This window comes from Python bivittatus, unplaced genomic scaffold (genome assembly GCF_059951505.1).
Source record: "Python bivittatus isolate LINGU-HERP-01145 unplaced genomic scaffold, Pbiv_v1 ctg000850_np1212, whole genome shotgun sequence".
NCBI classification, from domain to species: domain Eukaryota; kingdom Metazoa; phylum Chordata; class Lepidosauria; order Squamata; family Pythonidae; genus Python; species Python bivittatus.
This window is the reverse complement of record NW_028277112.1, coordinates 34,109,831-34,124,569: the sequence shown is the minus strand read 5'-3', so window position 1 is coordinate 34,124,569 and position 14,739 is coordinate 34,109,831. Positions and strand designations below refer to the sequence as shown.

Below are 14,739 nucleotides of genomic sequence, written 5' to 3'. Positions count from 1 at the left end.
TCAATTCTGGGAGTTGAAGTCCACACATCTTAAAGTTGCCAAGTTCGACAACACTGGTTTATTTACTTTAGAGAACATCCCCAAATTGGTGGGGTCATTACCATCGGAAAGGAATTTAATTATAAACTATGATGCAGTTTCAGAAATTGTTTGAACTGCTATCAGGTAGACCAGTGTAACAAATAGAATCTTCAGACATTTTAGTTTCCAAAGTATTATTCTCAACAGTTCTTGAAAATAAAAATAGTCAGCTTTTTCAGTTGCATCCACTGGAATAAAGGAAGTGTGTTTTATTTTGGTTTGTACACATATTCAATGTTTCTTAAAAACTCCATTTCAGTTCAGTTAGGTCCAGTTTTACGGACGAGTAAAACTGCCTTCACTATTGTAAGATGTACGTAAAATCCAGTTAATAAATGTTTCACTGAGTTATTCATTTATGAATAACAGGATTTCTTTCTAAGTATTATTTTACTTGTGTGTCTTAAAATGTACACATACTGTTTTGCTGATAAGATATATCATTACATTGGCATACCAGGGATCCAAAAATCTGAAGTAAGTGTAATCTCATACATAGCTCAAACTTCAAAAGAAAAGAGGAAATTGAAGAGAAAGTGATATACCCATTTAGAAACTTTTGATACAACAAAAGATAAAGTTCATTAGAGTGGCTTACATTAGATCAAAACTAATATACAGAAAATACTATAGATTCTCAGCTGTACTAGTGGTCTTCTGTTCCACTAATATTACATGGGAATGCAAGCATGGACAACATACAGTACTTGACTGTTTCATACATAAGAGTTTCTTTGACAAATCTGGGGGGAAAAAGTTCCAGTTTTGAACATCTGACAAAAATGTACATTAAAATTCTGCCAAAAAAAAAAAAAAATTCTTTAATACGTTAGTTAAAAAAAGACAGCATTATAGGTCATTTAATAAGATTTAAAACATGATTGGGCACTCTTGGACTCTCCAGATTTTGCTGAAGTACAGCTCCCAGGATCGCTGACCAGTTGGCCATAAAGGTTGGAGCTATGCGGGGATACAGTCACCCATATCTGGTAAGACACATATTCTCCTGAATTAAAAGATCAAATGGTTTTGCATCCATTGTTATAAACACAGGACACTGCCATTTTAAGCCTCTGAGAACTTCAGGGGCAGAATATTCATTTGAGGACCTTGCCCCACTTTTCTTCTGACAGCATACTATGACATTGAAGTTTTTCCCATTTGTCCCATCCAATCATTTTAGCAAAGATTGATTAGAATCATCTCTCTGGTGGGACCAAGGGAACTGCCTCCCTTCAAAGGCTATGACCCAGAAAGTGACCTCAGCTGATGACCATTATCTATTTTCTTGGGGTTTGGGGGGTATGTGTGTGTGACATGTACATTCTAATTTCTATCATTCCTGTAAGGAACACAAGGTACTTGAAAGTTAAGATGATTCTGATGTATCTTCTCCTGTTTTCCCATGTTCTATTTTCCTGGATCAACTCCAAGGCTCTTCCCTTTGCTCCTTCCTGTTGCCGCACCCAATCTATTCTTTTTGGAATGTCAACTCTACTTTGGAAGAAATGACACATAACAGAAGAGTTTTGCTCTTCCACTTTTCTGTGTGTTTCAAAAGTTGGTTCAGTTCCTCCTGCATAATTAATATTTTATCATACTTCAACACCTTGGGTAATAAAGTAGTAATGAGGCCATCTTTGCAGTCCAATATGTTGTTTCCAGTCAGATGTTTTATCTTCCATTTGGACCTGTATACCTGCAAGAAATATGTTGTCTTTAATGAAACAATGTATAACTATAATATGCTGGTAAGAAATTATTTTTTGGACAGGGCAGGATGATTTCTAATGTTTTTCAGAGCTACGTTAGCTTTCTGCTCTGACCTTTTGTAGCAGGAAAGCTTGCTGCAATGCCAGTGTCTTGAGAAAGGACCCCTTCTCACTAACCACAGTATGGTACAAATGCTGTTGTGTCTTATCACAAAACTATCTTGCTGTTTTCACATAAGGGAGTTCAAGTTATTACAAAATCTGCAGGGCTGTTCCCTCGCCCCACTGGTTGATGTAATTGATACATTAATTTTCAGCAAGGTACTTCTTGTACTTCACTTTAATCATATCCTCCCGATGAATAGTGATGCACAGTCTTATGTAAGTGACTAAATCTGGATCTTTCTACTTAAGCACTATAAAGAACAGCAAAATGATGGATACTCAGAAGCTGACCTTGGAGTGGACAGTGCTTGCAGCTGAAAAACAGAACAGCATTATATATCCTTCCCAGAAGCCCTCTGATCTTATACAATACTTTCCTATATTCGGAATATAGATAATACATTTAACCTAAGAAGTGGGACATTGTGCAGAATTCTTAGGATAGTCATCTATCATTCTTCAGCAAGACCTAAAACATCTCTTTAGTAATGATAAGGCTTGATCCTTTAGTTCAAAGTCTTCTGAACCCTTCTGATATCCAGCTTGCATGTTTTTCCTATCGTTTCTCTTGCCACTGACCCAAATACCGGTGCCTGTAAAATAAGCAGTTTAGTATTTTCAGTCTTACTTGGATAACATTCATGAGACAAGATTGTCTGGTCCATCAAGTTAACTTTGTACTGCTTACGCAAGGGCAAATGCCATAAAGTTGGTATGCATTTCCTAAAGGCACTCACTGGTTTGCCAACAGCTTCTTTTTTCAATTCTCTAATCTCTGTATTAGAAATACAAATACGTTATCAGCAAATTGTTTCTGCTGAACTCACTTTTGTACCCAGTATAAAAAAATTCATTTGGTGTCTAGGGTATTATAATGATACCTAGAACAACTGGGTTAATAATCTGCTGAGCAACTTATCTAAGGTACAACACACCAAACATGAATGCTATGCAGCTTTATTTGTATCAATGGATCTCACTCAGTTCCTCTCAACAAATTCCACTGAAAAGGAGAATATTGTGCAGGGCTACCATCAGCTTAAAAAAGTTTAGTCAACTAATCATTTGCAGTTTAATTTACAACTCAAATATATCTATGAGAGTTTCCTCGGAAGAAATATTTTCAAAGGAAAAGCATTATTTATTTGATATCTGACTGCATTATAGATCATATCAGGGAACTGCATTTTAGAAAAGAGTTAATAAATACAACAGCTAAATAAATATATTTGAGAGTCATTTACCTCCTATGAGAAAGAAGGATGAATAGTACTTCTAAATTTTGGCATACATATTTGTAAGAATATTTATTAAAAATATTTATACTTTTTTAATCACTCTTTTAGCTGATAAATAGTCCCTAAACAGCTTCCTGATCTGAAAAGGTATTCCTGTCTATCAACAAGAAATAATATTAATTTTAACTGTAAACAATAATAAAATAAAATCTGCCTATCCAGTGTTTCTGCAGTGAACTTTGTTCTCCTTAAACTATGAGGAAATCCTCAAGTCAAAATTATAAACAGTATTATGGATCAAGTCTTTTAATCAACTCATCTGATTAAACAGTTAAACACTGCAGCCTTAATATCAGCAACAAAGCCCTGATAGCTTACCCAGTATATACTTGTCAGTTAGTCCATGAAAGACTTTTGATAAACATGCATTAGGCTTGAGCTGTTAGGGCCAAACTACATGTTACACTAAACATGTAACTGGCCTCGCCCCACCCTTTTTTTTTTTTTTTTTTACAGAGCTACAATGAAATGTTTTATTTTTTAAAAAACATTTTATTTCCATAACTGCCATGGCAGCTTTCTTTCAGCACAAAAACAGATTCAAGGCAATTTTCATTGGACTTACAATTCAATGCAATTATTAATTTATTCATATTCGTTAAATGTATATCCTGCCTTTCCTGCAGGAGCTCAGCATGGTATACACAGCACTCCTGCCTCCAATTTTTTCTTAAAACAATCCTTTAAGTTAGGTTTGGTGGAGAGAGTACCTAGCCCAGTGTTAGCCAGGAAGTTTCCATAGCTAAGGTGAATCTGAACACCTTAACCTCCATGTCACACTAGCTGTTTTTCATTGTTCTAAAATTCAAAATTCAAATTGTCACATGACAGTGGGAGTCACATTTGTAAGCAGATGTCTTTTCCATTCATATATAAAACATGTGAGTGAAATTTAACAGGGCCATCTTTCAAAAAATATTTCTCCCATCCAAGATCATTTTACATAATTTGACTGGCCTTGACAAGCTCCAGAAATGACATGAACCTGGTTACAAGAATGTACATGTTGCTGCATGAAAAGATTTCAGCTGTTAATGGACAGGGGAAGCATTCAGTCTATATACAGTGCCATGTCACATCTTTTTTCACCATGTTTAATATCTTTTAAAAATTCTTCAACTCTTCCTCTTTTCATTACCTTTTTTTAGGATAGCTGGCTTTATTGTTCTTTTTCATTATTTTATTTTCTCTCCCCCCCCCCCATTTTACACCACTTTGATTCCCTTTGGGAAGAAGACCAATATAGAAATAAAATAATGATAATAATTTAAATCACATCATGGTTTACACATTGAAAGGGGAAATTAGAAATATGTAGAATGAAATATAATCCTTATTATGGTCACCAACCAGGATTCTACCAATAATAACAAATTCTAATCCTAACCCTAATAATAATAATAGAAGGATTCGATAGGTGGATAAAAGTCCCATATCCAGTCTAAACATCTGGCTGACTGTGTGACCAACAACAATAACAATAAAATAGTTTCTATTTCAAATAAAATAAGACAACATAAAATTGTAGTTAGGTCATTGAGCCGATCAGAGCATGTCTATTTTACAGAGTATAACAAAATTTAGCCATATTCAAGGAGACAAAATTGTACATCTGAAAAATAAAAAAAATACATACATAATACATAAAACATAAAACATACAATAAAATCATAATATAGTAAATGAAATCTGTACATAAAATAAATCAGAATAGTTTAGTACTTTGCCAGAAAGGGAATTACACAGCAGGCTTTTGCCTCTTTGTAGAAGATGTAGTATAACAGGACATGAGCTATGGATTCAATAGATCCTTCTCCAGAAAGGCACAATTTTTAGTTCATAAGGGATTTTTTTGTATTTGCCCTTAAGAACAGTTGTAGTGAAACACACTAACATTAATGTTCTTTGGCGTTTAGGGACATTATTTGATATAAATATCTTGGTAGGCTAAAAATAGAGGCATGACTAGCCAGGAACACATTCCTGGGCAGGGCAGATGGATCCAGTTGGGTTTCCATATCTCTAGCATGTTGCTTAAGTCCACTAAGGGCTTTATCATCAGAGTGGCTTCTCTTAAAAACCAATAGTTGCAATTTTTGTAGGGTGTCCTTTTCCATGTTGGAAAATTTATAATTGTTGGTCATGAACCAAGAGCTCAGACCTTCAGGAACAAACAATACTTTTAATCAGTGGGCAATAATACAAGAACATTTCTACTTCAGTCAAGCCTGCCTCCCTCCTTAGTACTCATTTAGCACCAGACGTATGCGTGTTATATGCTGTTTAAGTGTTATTTCCTATCAGGAGTGACCAAAGGGATCGGGTCACATCATGGTGCAGAGTACCCAAACTAGCCAAATTATTTTGGCACCAGAGACAGAAAATCCACAAGGACCTCTTTTCTTTCCCACTGTAAAAAATAATAAAAATAAAAATAACATAAACTGCTCTCTCCTTACAATCAAAGTGGGCTACTTGTTTGGCTCTGCATCAGACACAGGCTGTTAAAATTCCACTAAGGGCCTCCTCCAGATGGCTGCATCGAAAGTACTATCCCACAGTCCTTGAGACAGCAGGAAAAGTAAGCTGCCAGCAGAAATTGTGCTGCCACATTGCCAATCCCTATTATGCAACAGTAATGAGGCTGAAGAGTGCTGTCCTTATGCAGCTATTGAGGGACAAGTTAAGGCACTGCCGGATTCCCCTGACTTTTCCACCCCTCTCCCATCTGCCAGCAGGGAAACAGCTACCGTTCTCCTTAATGTGAAGCAGGACAATATTGCAATTAAGCTACATTCAAGGAGATGGCTGTTCTAAATGGCAGCTTTAGTTACCTCTCAAGTTGTCCAACTAACAGGTCACAGACATGTAGAGGCACCTTAGATGAAGTGGGAGGAGGCTCCTTCCAATGGTCCTGCTCAGCGCAACCTTGTGACCTGTCTGTTGTGTCACTTCTGAACACAGGTCTAAAGCTCTTTGGAAAGACCCGTAAACCCATGTCTCAAAATAGTTCAGCTGACAGATTTCAGGCAAGGAGGAGGAAAGAAGGGTTGAAGGGAGGGAGCTGATGTTCCTGCTTGACATAATCTCTTCTGTGCCTGTGACCTGCCAATTGGGTCAGTTGTCAACACAGACCGAGCAGCACTAAACCCATGTTTCAAAATAGCCCAGCTGACAGGTAAATGAGAGCAGGACAAAGCAATGTATGTGTTTGTGCATGTGACAATATCAAGCTTTGTCTTTAAATAATACTGCAAGAGATGGGCTGTGCTGGCAGCAAGTGACCAAACAGTCCAGGTCTAATCTTGTGGCTCACACTTCCCAAGAGCAGTCATGAAAAACCTGCAGTTGTAATTGGCCAACACGTAATAACAACAGCCATCATCATGGCCCAAATGAAATATACAAAATGATGCTGCCCTTTCCCCCATCAGAGTATTAAAAACAGTAAAAAGCATGCCCATGTGAACCCTTGTCAGCAGAATCGGTGGGAAACCAGTAACGCAGCAAGTAGTGACAATGCTAGCAACACAGAGATGGAAGAACCTGGTTCTTTTCCAGTTTAAATCGACCTATGAATCCTAGGACTGCTGCTCTCTCAAAAAAGAGCTAACCTGCTTTTTAAATCACAGATCTAGCACTCTTTCAGAAGAGCCCTAAACCCCTGCTTGTAAGAATCCCATGTAAGACCTGGCAAGTGCTTTAAAAACTACCAGTTACGCATTTCATGGGTAGATTCTTCTGCAGAAGCCCAGTCCCAAAGCAAAATGGCCACTGAGCGGGAGAGGCTGTACTCACAGCTGCCTAAAGTTGCCAGTAAGAGCTGAGGAGATCCTAACTCCTGACTGCATCCAAAGCATACCAAATTCTATCCTTGGTGAAAATTGTAACTGGAGAAGAAGGAAAAGGCCACTTTAAAACTGGAACAGCTAAGGACAACTTTAAGCTGTTTCAGCTATGGGCTGGATATGAACTAAAAACAGTATCAAGAAGAGATGGCAAAGAGGAGATGGAAGAGGAAGAGGAGGAAGAAGACTGCAGCATCAACTACCAGAGCAGTTCATCCAGTTTGAAGGAAGTGAGGAAAACCCCAAAGTTCAATGGGGTTTTGGAAGCAACAGTTCAGCTTCCAAGTAATGAATCAATCCACAGTAGCATATACCACAGTGTCTATCTCACCAGACATTGTGGAAGAGGAAGCAGAAGCAAGATAATTTTGTTCCCAATTTTTTTGTGGATTTTTGGTTTCTCTTGTTTCCTGGTTTTAAGAAGGAGAAAGGAACTATATTTATGTTAAGATGAAATAATATTTATCTTCCTTAAATGCACTTTTTCAGCATTTCCCCTCGACATTTACTGTGAATCTGCAAAATTAACTTCCTTGCTGCTGATTTGACCTTTAAATAGCTTCCATAATTTCACATAGAAAATAAGGGATATCTTGTATTAACTTGTAAACACCTCTTACCTTATGTCATATTACAGAAGGCTTTTCTCTACCAGCAGCGTGTCATGCTGATCCTGTAACGTTTAACTTTAACAAAACAAAAAGCCTTTTAGACTGTTTAATGCAATTGATTTAGTTTGATTTATTTCATAGAATTGTGCAAGCCCAGTGGATTCAGCAGTACCAACTATCTTGATAAGCAATGGTGGGTGAAATGAAAAGATTACAGAGGCATTTCCAGTAGTGTGTATATATTGATATAAATTCATCAGGGTATAGTTCATCCTACCTCTCTTCCCCACATGAATTTTAACCTACAGATTAAAGGAAGAAAATCCAAACCTGAACTCTGCCACTCATGTGTGTGCCCTAATTTGTAAAAGACATCTTCAGCTTCTTTCCCAAAAAGAAGAGGGACAGATTTTCACCGTGGCAAGGGAACAGAAAGCAGCCCCAAAAAAGAGACATATGGCTATATATCTCCAGATCAGAGGTGTTCCCTTTCAAAAAGCATTTATTTCTTTAGGAGAAAACTATTGGTTGATGGCCCTGAAAGTACGGAAGTAGTTTATGCCACAATATATTTCACAAAGAGATAGAAAGAGAGAATAAATAAAGAGCCACTGAAAAGAGCAGGAAGAAAACTCAAACCTAGTTGACTACTAAAATCTTAGTTGACCATATATGCTGGCATGGACAACTCTTTTAATGTCAAGAGTCACCTTCCCACAGTAGAAATCTATTGGCAGTTGTGTTGCACCTCTAGGGTAAGTGTGGCCAAAATAAGCAATAAGCAGAGCCATGTCTCCAAGAGGATGGAACAATATTCTATCTCTATTTCCCTCTTTTTTCTCTCTTACACTTTATAGCAAACTGTAAGAAAAGGGACAAATTGCTTTTGCCGGAGATTTGAACTGCTTGCATGAACAAAAGTATTTGAAATTAGATAGAGGTGTAGAGCGCTGGTTGCTTGTCTGTTATATAAACCCACCTAATGAAAAAATACTGGTATTTTCATAGTACAACTTATAAAAAAGAAAAAGTTACAAAGAAGTATCAGCTTCATGTGCAATTCTCTGTACTCATTCCACAATATTTTTCTCAACTTATTAGGAGTGTTGAAATTATGATGATAAACATTTCATTACACTTTGAATTGGTGGCATTACTTTACTTGTTAGATATAGGCAATGTATGTACTACTCCCTTCCTTCATTTTTTCCACCCTGTAAAATAGGTTGGGCTGAGAGAAATGACCAGCCCAAAGTCACCCAGTGAGTTTCTGTGGCCCAGGGTGGTCTTGAACCTCAGTCTCCCCATTGCCTGTCCAACACAGTTACCACTACACCACACTGGCTCTGTTTGATTATGTTCACATGCCATTAAGTCAGTGTTGACTCTTAGTAGCCATACGGACAGAACAGGATGATCTGACCCCAACTTGGCCTTTGATCTCCCAATGGTGCTCCCATTAACACCATAATCAAGTCCATCCACTCTGTTGATGCTTTTCCTCTTTTTCTTCAACATTTCCCAGCATTATGGATGTCTTGAGGGGTATGGGTCTTTGGACAACATGTCCAAAATATTATAATTTGAGTCTGGTTATTTGTGTCTCAAGTGAGAACTCTTGACTGATTTTTCTATCATTCATTTGTTTATAATGGTGTGGAATATGAACTTATACTTACTAACAAATACATCAGCTTCCGAGTACAAATCAAGGTGCTGGTTTCACTTATAAAGCCCTTCATGGCATAGGGCCTGGTTATCTGCATGACTACGTACCTATCTAGTATTTGCCCGCTAGATACATTTGGGTAGAGTGGGTACACTCCAGGTCCCTTCAGTTAAACAATGTCACCTTGGGGGACTGAGGAAGCTGGGGTTCTCTGTCACTGCCCCCGCCCTCCTGAACAGCATCCCTCCAGAGATATGTATGGCACCCACTCTCCTGGGTTTCTGCAAGGGCCTTAAGACCTGGCTCTGTTTCCAGGCCTGGGGTTAGTGTGTCTATGGAGCCCCTGTCATGCTCTTTATAGTTATGGTTGCTTTTTAGTCTCGGTTGTTATGTTTTTTGTCATGGTTTTAACTGTTTTAATTGTATATTCTGATGTAAGCCATCCAGATTCTTTTTGAGTGGGCAGCTATAATAAATTTATATCATCATTACCATCATCAATATCATCAACATCAAATCACAAGTAAGTTATGCTATAAGTTATAGGGAAATATCTTGGGAAAAAATACATTCTTTGTCACATGTAGATGTCACCACTAGGTAATAAACTGAGTATATTCTTACTTCGTGGAAATAAATGTAATGGACCAATATTGTGCCATTTGTTCATAATCAAGAATGCTTAACGCTATCATAATAAAACAAAAGAGAATAAAATTGTGTTGCCTTGTAGGCTAGCCCCAAATCACAAAAACAGATGTTGTAGTGGAAAGACAAAAGGTAATGTGCCTTGGTAGCCTACTATTTGTACATAAAGATTACTATGTAAATTGTGCATAAGTGATACCGAAGAGGGTCATAAATCATTTGCCTAGTTAAGATAATGGAACCTTTATTTCAGTAGATTATGCCAAGAAATATAAAAGCTTTCAACTAGATTGAATGCTGTGTAATTAATAATAGTCATTGTAAGGTTTCAAACAGTTCTAGAACAATTGGGAATAGAAATTGCTACATAATGTTAACCAAGCTCTTCTTACTGGAGAATGCATGTCTGGATGTTGTTTTAGGCACTGGACAGAACAATCCTATAATCGCCCCTGAAATCTATAAGATGTAGTTTGAACTTAAAACAGGAATGTTCTGTATATTTTATTTTTCAATATAACGCAAAGATTCTGCATTTTTTAAACCAAGGAACTGTGTTACTGAGGAAAATAATAGCACCTTCTATGCAATTATTAAAGACATAGATTAGATAGAAGTAGCTTAGCCTCACTAATCCATGTTTAGGTAACTGGAATGAAACACTGTAGTGCAATGAACCATAGACTCTCCTTTTCTTTTTCCAAGAGTTTACAGACCCATTTTGCTGAAGTTAATGTTTTCTGATGTGGACTTCACAGTACTGCTTCACAGCTTGGGAATTACCTAAAAATGTGACCTTAGTTTTTGTTGTAGAAATGAAGTGCAATCATTAACTTCTATGAAAGAAAACAAAACCATGCACCAAATTCCTTGCCCTGGTGATTCCAGGGAGTGGTGGAATCAGCAGCAGATTTTATCTCCCAATTCAAGTGTGTCCTGGTTAATCTGGCACATAAACCTCAGTGACAGTCACTGAAAAATAAGTTACTCAATAGCCCTACCTTGGATGCAGCTGCTTCATCATGGTAGAGTATGATGGAATATTAGACAAATCTGAGAAGAGAAGCTGGTTGCTTTATTTCTTGAATCAATGTATATACTACTTCCCATACTGAACATAATTGCTATGATATGCAAATAAGAGAGGCAAGCTTGATGGTGCCACAATGTCACTGATACCTTTAATGTAATATTTTTATTTAATTATATTTAATTATTATTTTATGGTATTCATAGTATAGCTGTTAGCTGCCTTGGGCACCATTAATAGCAAAATGTATCATCTGCTCCAATGTTCTCCTTGTCAGTTCTTTCTTGCTAAGCCTAGTTGCACTTTACAACAAAAGAAAAAGCAAGCAAAACCCTATGGGAAGAATACATTCTACTGCTACCTCCAATCTCTTTCAGGGAAAGACTAACGTGGGCTTTGGCAATTCTGCAGGGCATCAAATTAGGCTCCTGGCCAGTCCTGTGAACATACGGGATACAAATCTTACAACGACAACAGCAATAGCAAAATTAAAAAATATTTAATTTTTTTAATCTAGAAAGTTAAGCATGGGAAATGGCTGATTATGTCAGGCTACTGAAGAAATCACTACCAAGGAATACAATAAAGGGAGACAGAATAATCATTAAAGAATGAAAAAGTAATTTGCTATTACTTGCTCACCCCTGCCAAGCTTTCTGGTTGTTGAGATACCACTCTGCAATCAAGCAAGATAAACCCTTTGACTTTTCCATAGCCATAATCTAGGCCACAAGTCTTGAACATGCTGGTTATGTACCGTAACTTTATGCAGCAAAATGTATTAGAAAAAGGTGTCAAATTATATCCTCATGAAACACTGAGGGTGCCGACGGATCAGAAGATCAATTGTGTAGAGTGAGACAATCAGGCAATGATGTTCTCCTTAAAGTCATGGAGCTCCCAACACAGGAACAGCTAGAATGATTATATCCATCTGGCCTTTTACATATGTAGAGGTATGCCACAAATTAAACACAGCTACTTATCAATATGCAGCTGATACTGATTTTCTACCGCAATGGCACAACTCTAAAGCTAGTTGTGTCTTATTTCCCATATTTCTTGATCTGCAATGTTACAGAATTTGCTGCTGACAGAAAAGAAAATGTTGCAGAATATCAGTTGTAAGGCCCTGAATTAAGAATTAGTTGGGATCAGTTAAGATAAAGGATTATCTGAACTGGGCCTGTTTCTGCTTAAGCCCTAATACATGAATAGTTTCCATGTGATGCAAATAAATGTCAATAATATTCTTACTGAATAAACTTCAGTGTGTCAGCTATCAATTTCCAGCCCTTGATCTGGAATTACTGGCTGCTTCTGCATGCTATTGCAAACTTTTCATTATGTCCATTGTAGCTGGTTAAGTCTTTCTTTGGTATACTGTACATCACAATCCTTCAAACAGAAAGGGCCCATTTAATTACCAAAGCATTACTAGTTGAGCTCAGTTTTCTTCTTTTAGCTATTAGCTACCTATAAATCTTTATTGACGGGAAAAAAGTTCAATATGGTAAATATGGAACTGAGCTTAATAAACAGTACAACTGCATGAAAACCAAACAATTAGGACCTTTCAGAAGAATCTATCTATCTATCTATCTATCTATCTATCTATCTATCTATCTATCTATCTATCTATCTATCAAATTTATATGGCTGCCCATCTCATACTAAGTGACTCTGAGCAGCATACAATACAACTGGCAATTAAAACATTCTATAAAACCAGTTAATAAACATAAATAAAGCAAGATCATGAGAGGGAAGATATTACATATAATATAGCCAGCACGCAGACTCCTTATTACCAGGGGATTCCTAAGCTTGCTGAAAAAAACGAGTTTTAAGGGCTTTCTGGAAGGTCACAAGGGTTGGGGCTAACCTCATACCTCAGGAGGAGGATGTTCCAGAGGGTGGATGCCACGGCAGGAAAGGCTTATCTCCTAGGTCCTGTCAGATGGAACTCCCTCGCAGACGAGACCCACAACATGCCTCTCCTGCCAGATCTGATGGGACGGGTAAATGTAACTGGGGAGAGGCAGTCCTTCAGATAACCTGGCCCCATGCCACATAGGGCTTTAAAGGTCAAAACCAGCACCTTGAATTGGGCCCAGAAGCAAACTGGCAGCCAATGCGGCCCACAGAGCACAGGTGCAATGTGTGTCCTTCTAGGGACACACATAACTGCCTGTGCCACTGCATTTTTCACCAGTTTAACCTTCCGGATACTCTTCAAGGGCAGATGCATTTTTTTTTGTTTTTAAATTTTGTATGGCTGTCCATCTCACCAAGTGACTTTGGGCAATGAACAAAATTTTTTTAAAAATACAATTAATACTAAAATTAAAATACATAGCACAGAGCTAGGTCTTTAAGGACTTATGAAAAACCAGCAGGGTTGGGGCCATCCTGATCTCCGGAGGGAGAATGTTCCATAAGGTGGGAGTTTTTATAATTGTATATTCCCATTTATATAGGAATAAAATAATCCCATATAAAATGCAACGGCCAACAGGGTTAACAGTTGATATTCTAGCTGATTCTCTGTATAGAAAACCATTTGGGAACCATTAAGTTAGTCACTTAAGAAAGAAGAGCGTGGGTGCAATCAAATTCAGAAGCCAAATAAGACAATAAAACTGAATGTGCTTTCAGAATATTTACTTGGCCATCTAATTAGCTTGTATTCCATTATAGTACAATTCAGCACAATGGTACACTCATTGCTTGGACAGAGTGACCTGAGTGCTGTCCTTCACACTTTGGTGACTTCCAAATTACAGTACTCTAAATACATTCCACCTGAGCTGCCTTTGAAGATTGTTTGAAAGTTCAGCTATGGAAGAATGCAGCAACTTGCATATTAATGAAGCCTGACTGATCTTCACATAGATTTACAGTGAAGAATCTGTAGTGACTGTCAATTCACCTGAATCCAACTCAAACTCCTAGTTCTGAGCTCTACAGGCTTAAACAAGTTGGACTCCAAATTATCTAACAGATCTCCCTTCCCTTGTATTAAATCCTTTCCTTTCTCTTCCAAACATGTAAGATCTTCTGGTTACATCCCACTCCAAATTCCATTAGGTGGTCAAATTAATCTTGACTAGGACCTGGGTTATCTGAATACAGGTAGTCTTCAACTTATGATCATTCATTTAGTGACTATTCGAAGTTACAACAGTGCTGAAAAAAGTGACTTACGACCAGTCCTCGCACTTAGACCATTGCAGTGTCCCTGTGGTCATGTGATCAAAATTTGGACGTTTGGCAACCAGCATGTATTTAAGATGGTTGCAGCATCCCAGGGTCATGCGATTGCCATTTGCGACCTTCCCAGCTGGCTTCTGACAAGCAAAATCAATGGGGAACCACATGATTCACTTAAAGACCATGTGATTCACTTAACTGCATGATTTGATTAATGATCACCACAAAAAATGTCGTAAAATCGGGTGTGGTCACGTGATGCCTCACTTAATGACCGCACTGCTTAACAATGAATTTTCTGGTGCCTATTGTGGTCATAAGTCAAGGGGTCGTAAGTCAAGGACTACCTGTAATCTCAGTGTTGTGGAATCTTTGATCATGATATACCTGGATATTTTTTTTCTGACCAACTTAAAAAAGAAAACAAATGGGCAAACACACTGTGATGGTAGTATGAGTGCCTT

The 14,739-nt window shown here is 37.6% G+C and overlaps 1 long non-coding RNA gene across 1 annotated transcript in view; it reads right to left on the bottom strand.

The window, feature by feature from the left end:
• Positions 1-14,739, bottom strand: part of LOC112541843 (uncharacterized) — a 30,208-nt gene that overhangs the window by 5,017 nt on the left and 10,452 nt on the right. The window contains exon 2 of the long non-coding RNA XR_015793700.1: positions 53-1,780. This is a non-coding gene — a long non-coding RNA (uncharacterized LOC112541843). The remainder of the gene's footprint in view (positions 1-52; positions 1,781-14,739) is intronic.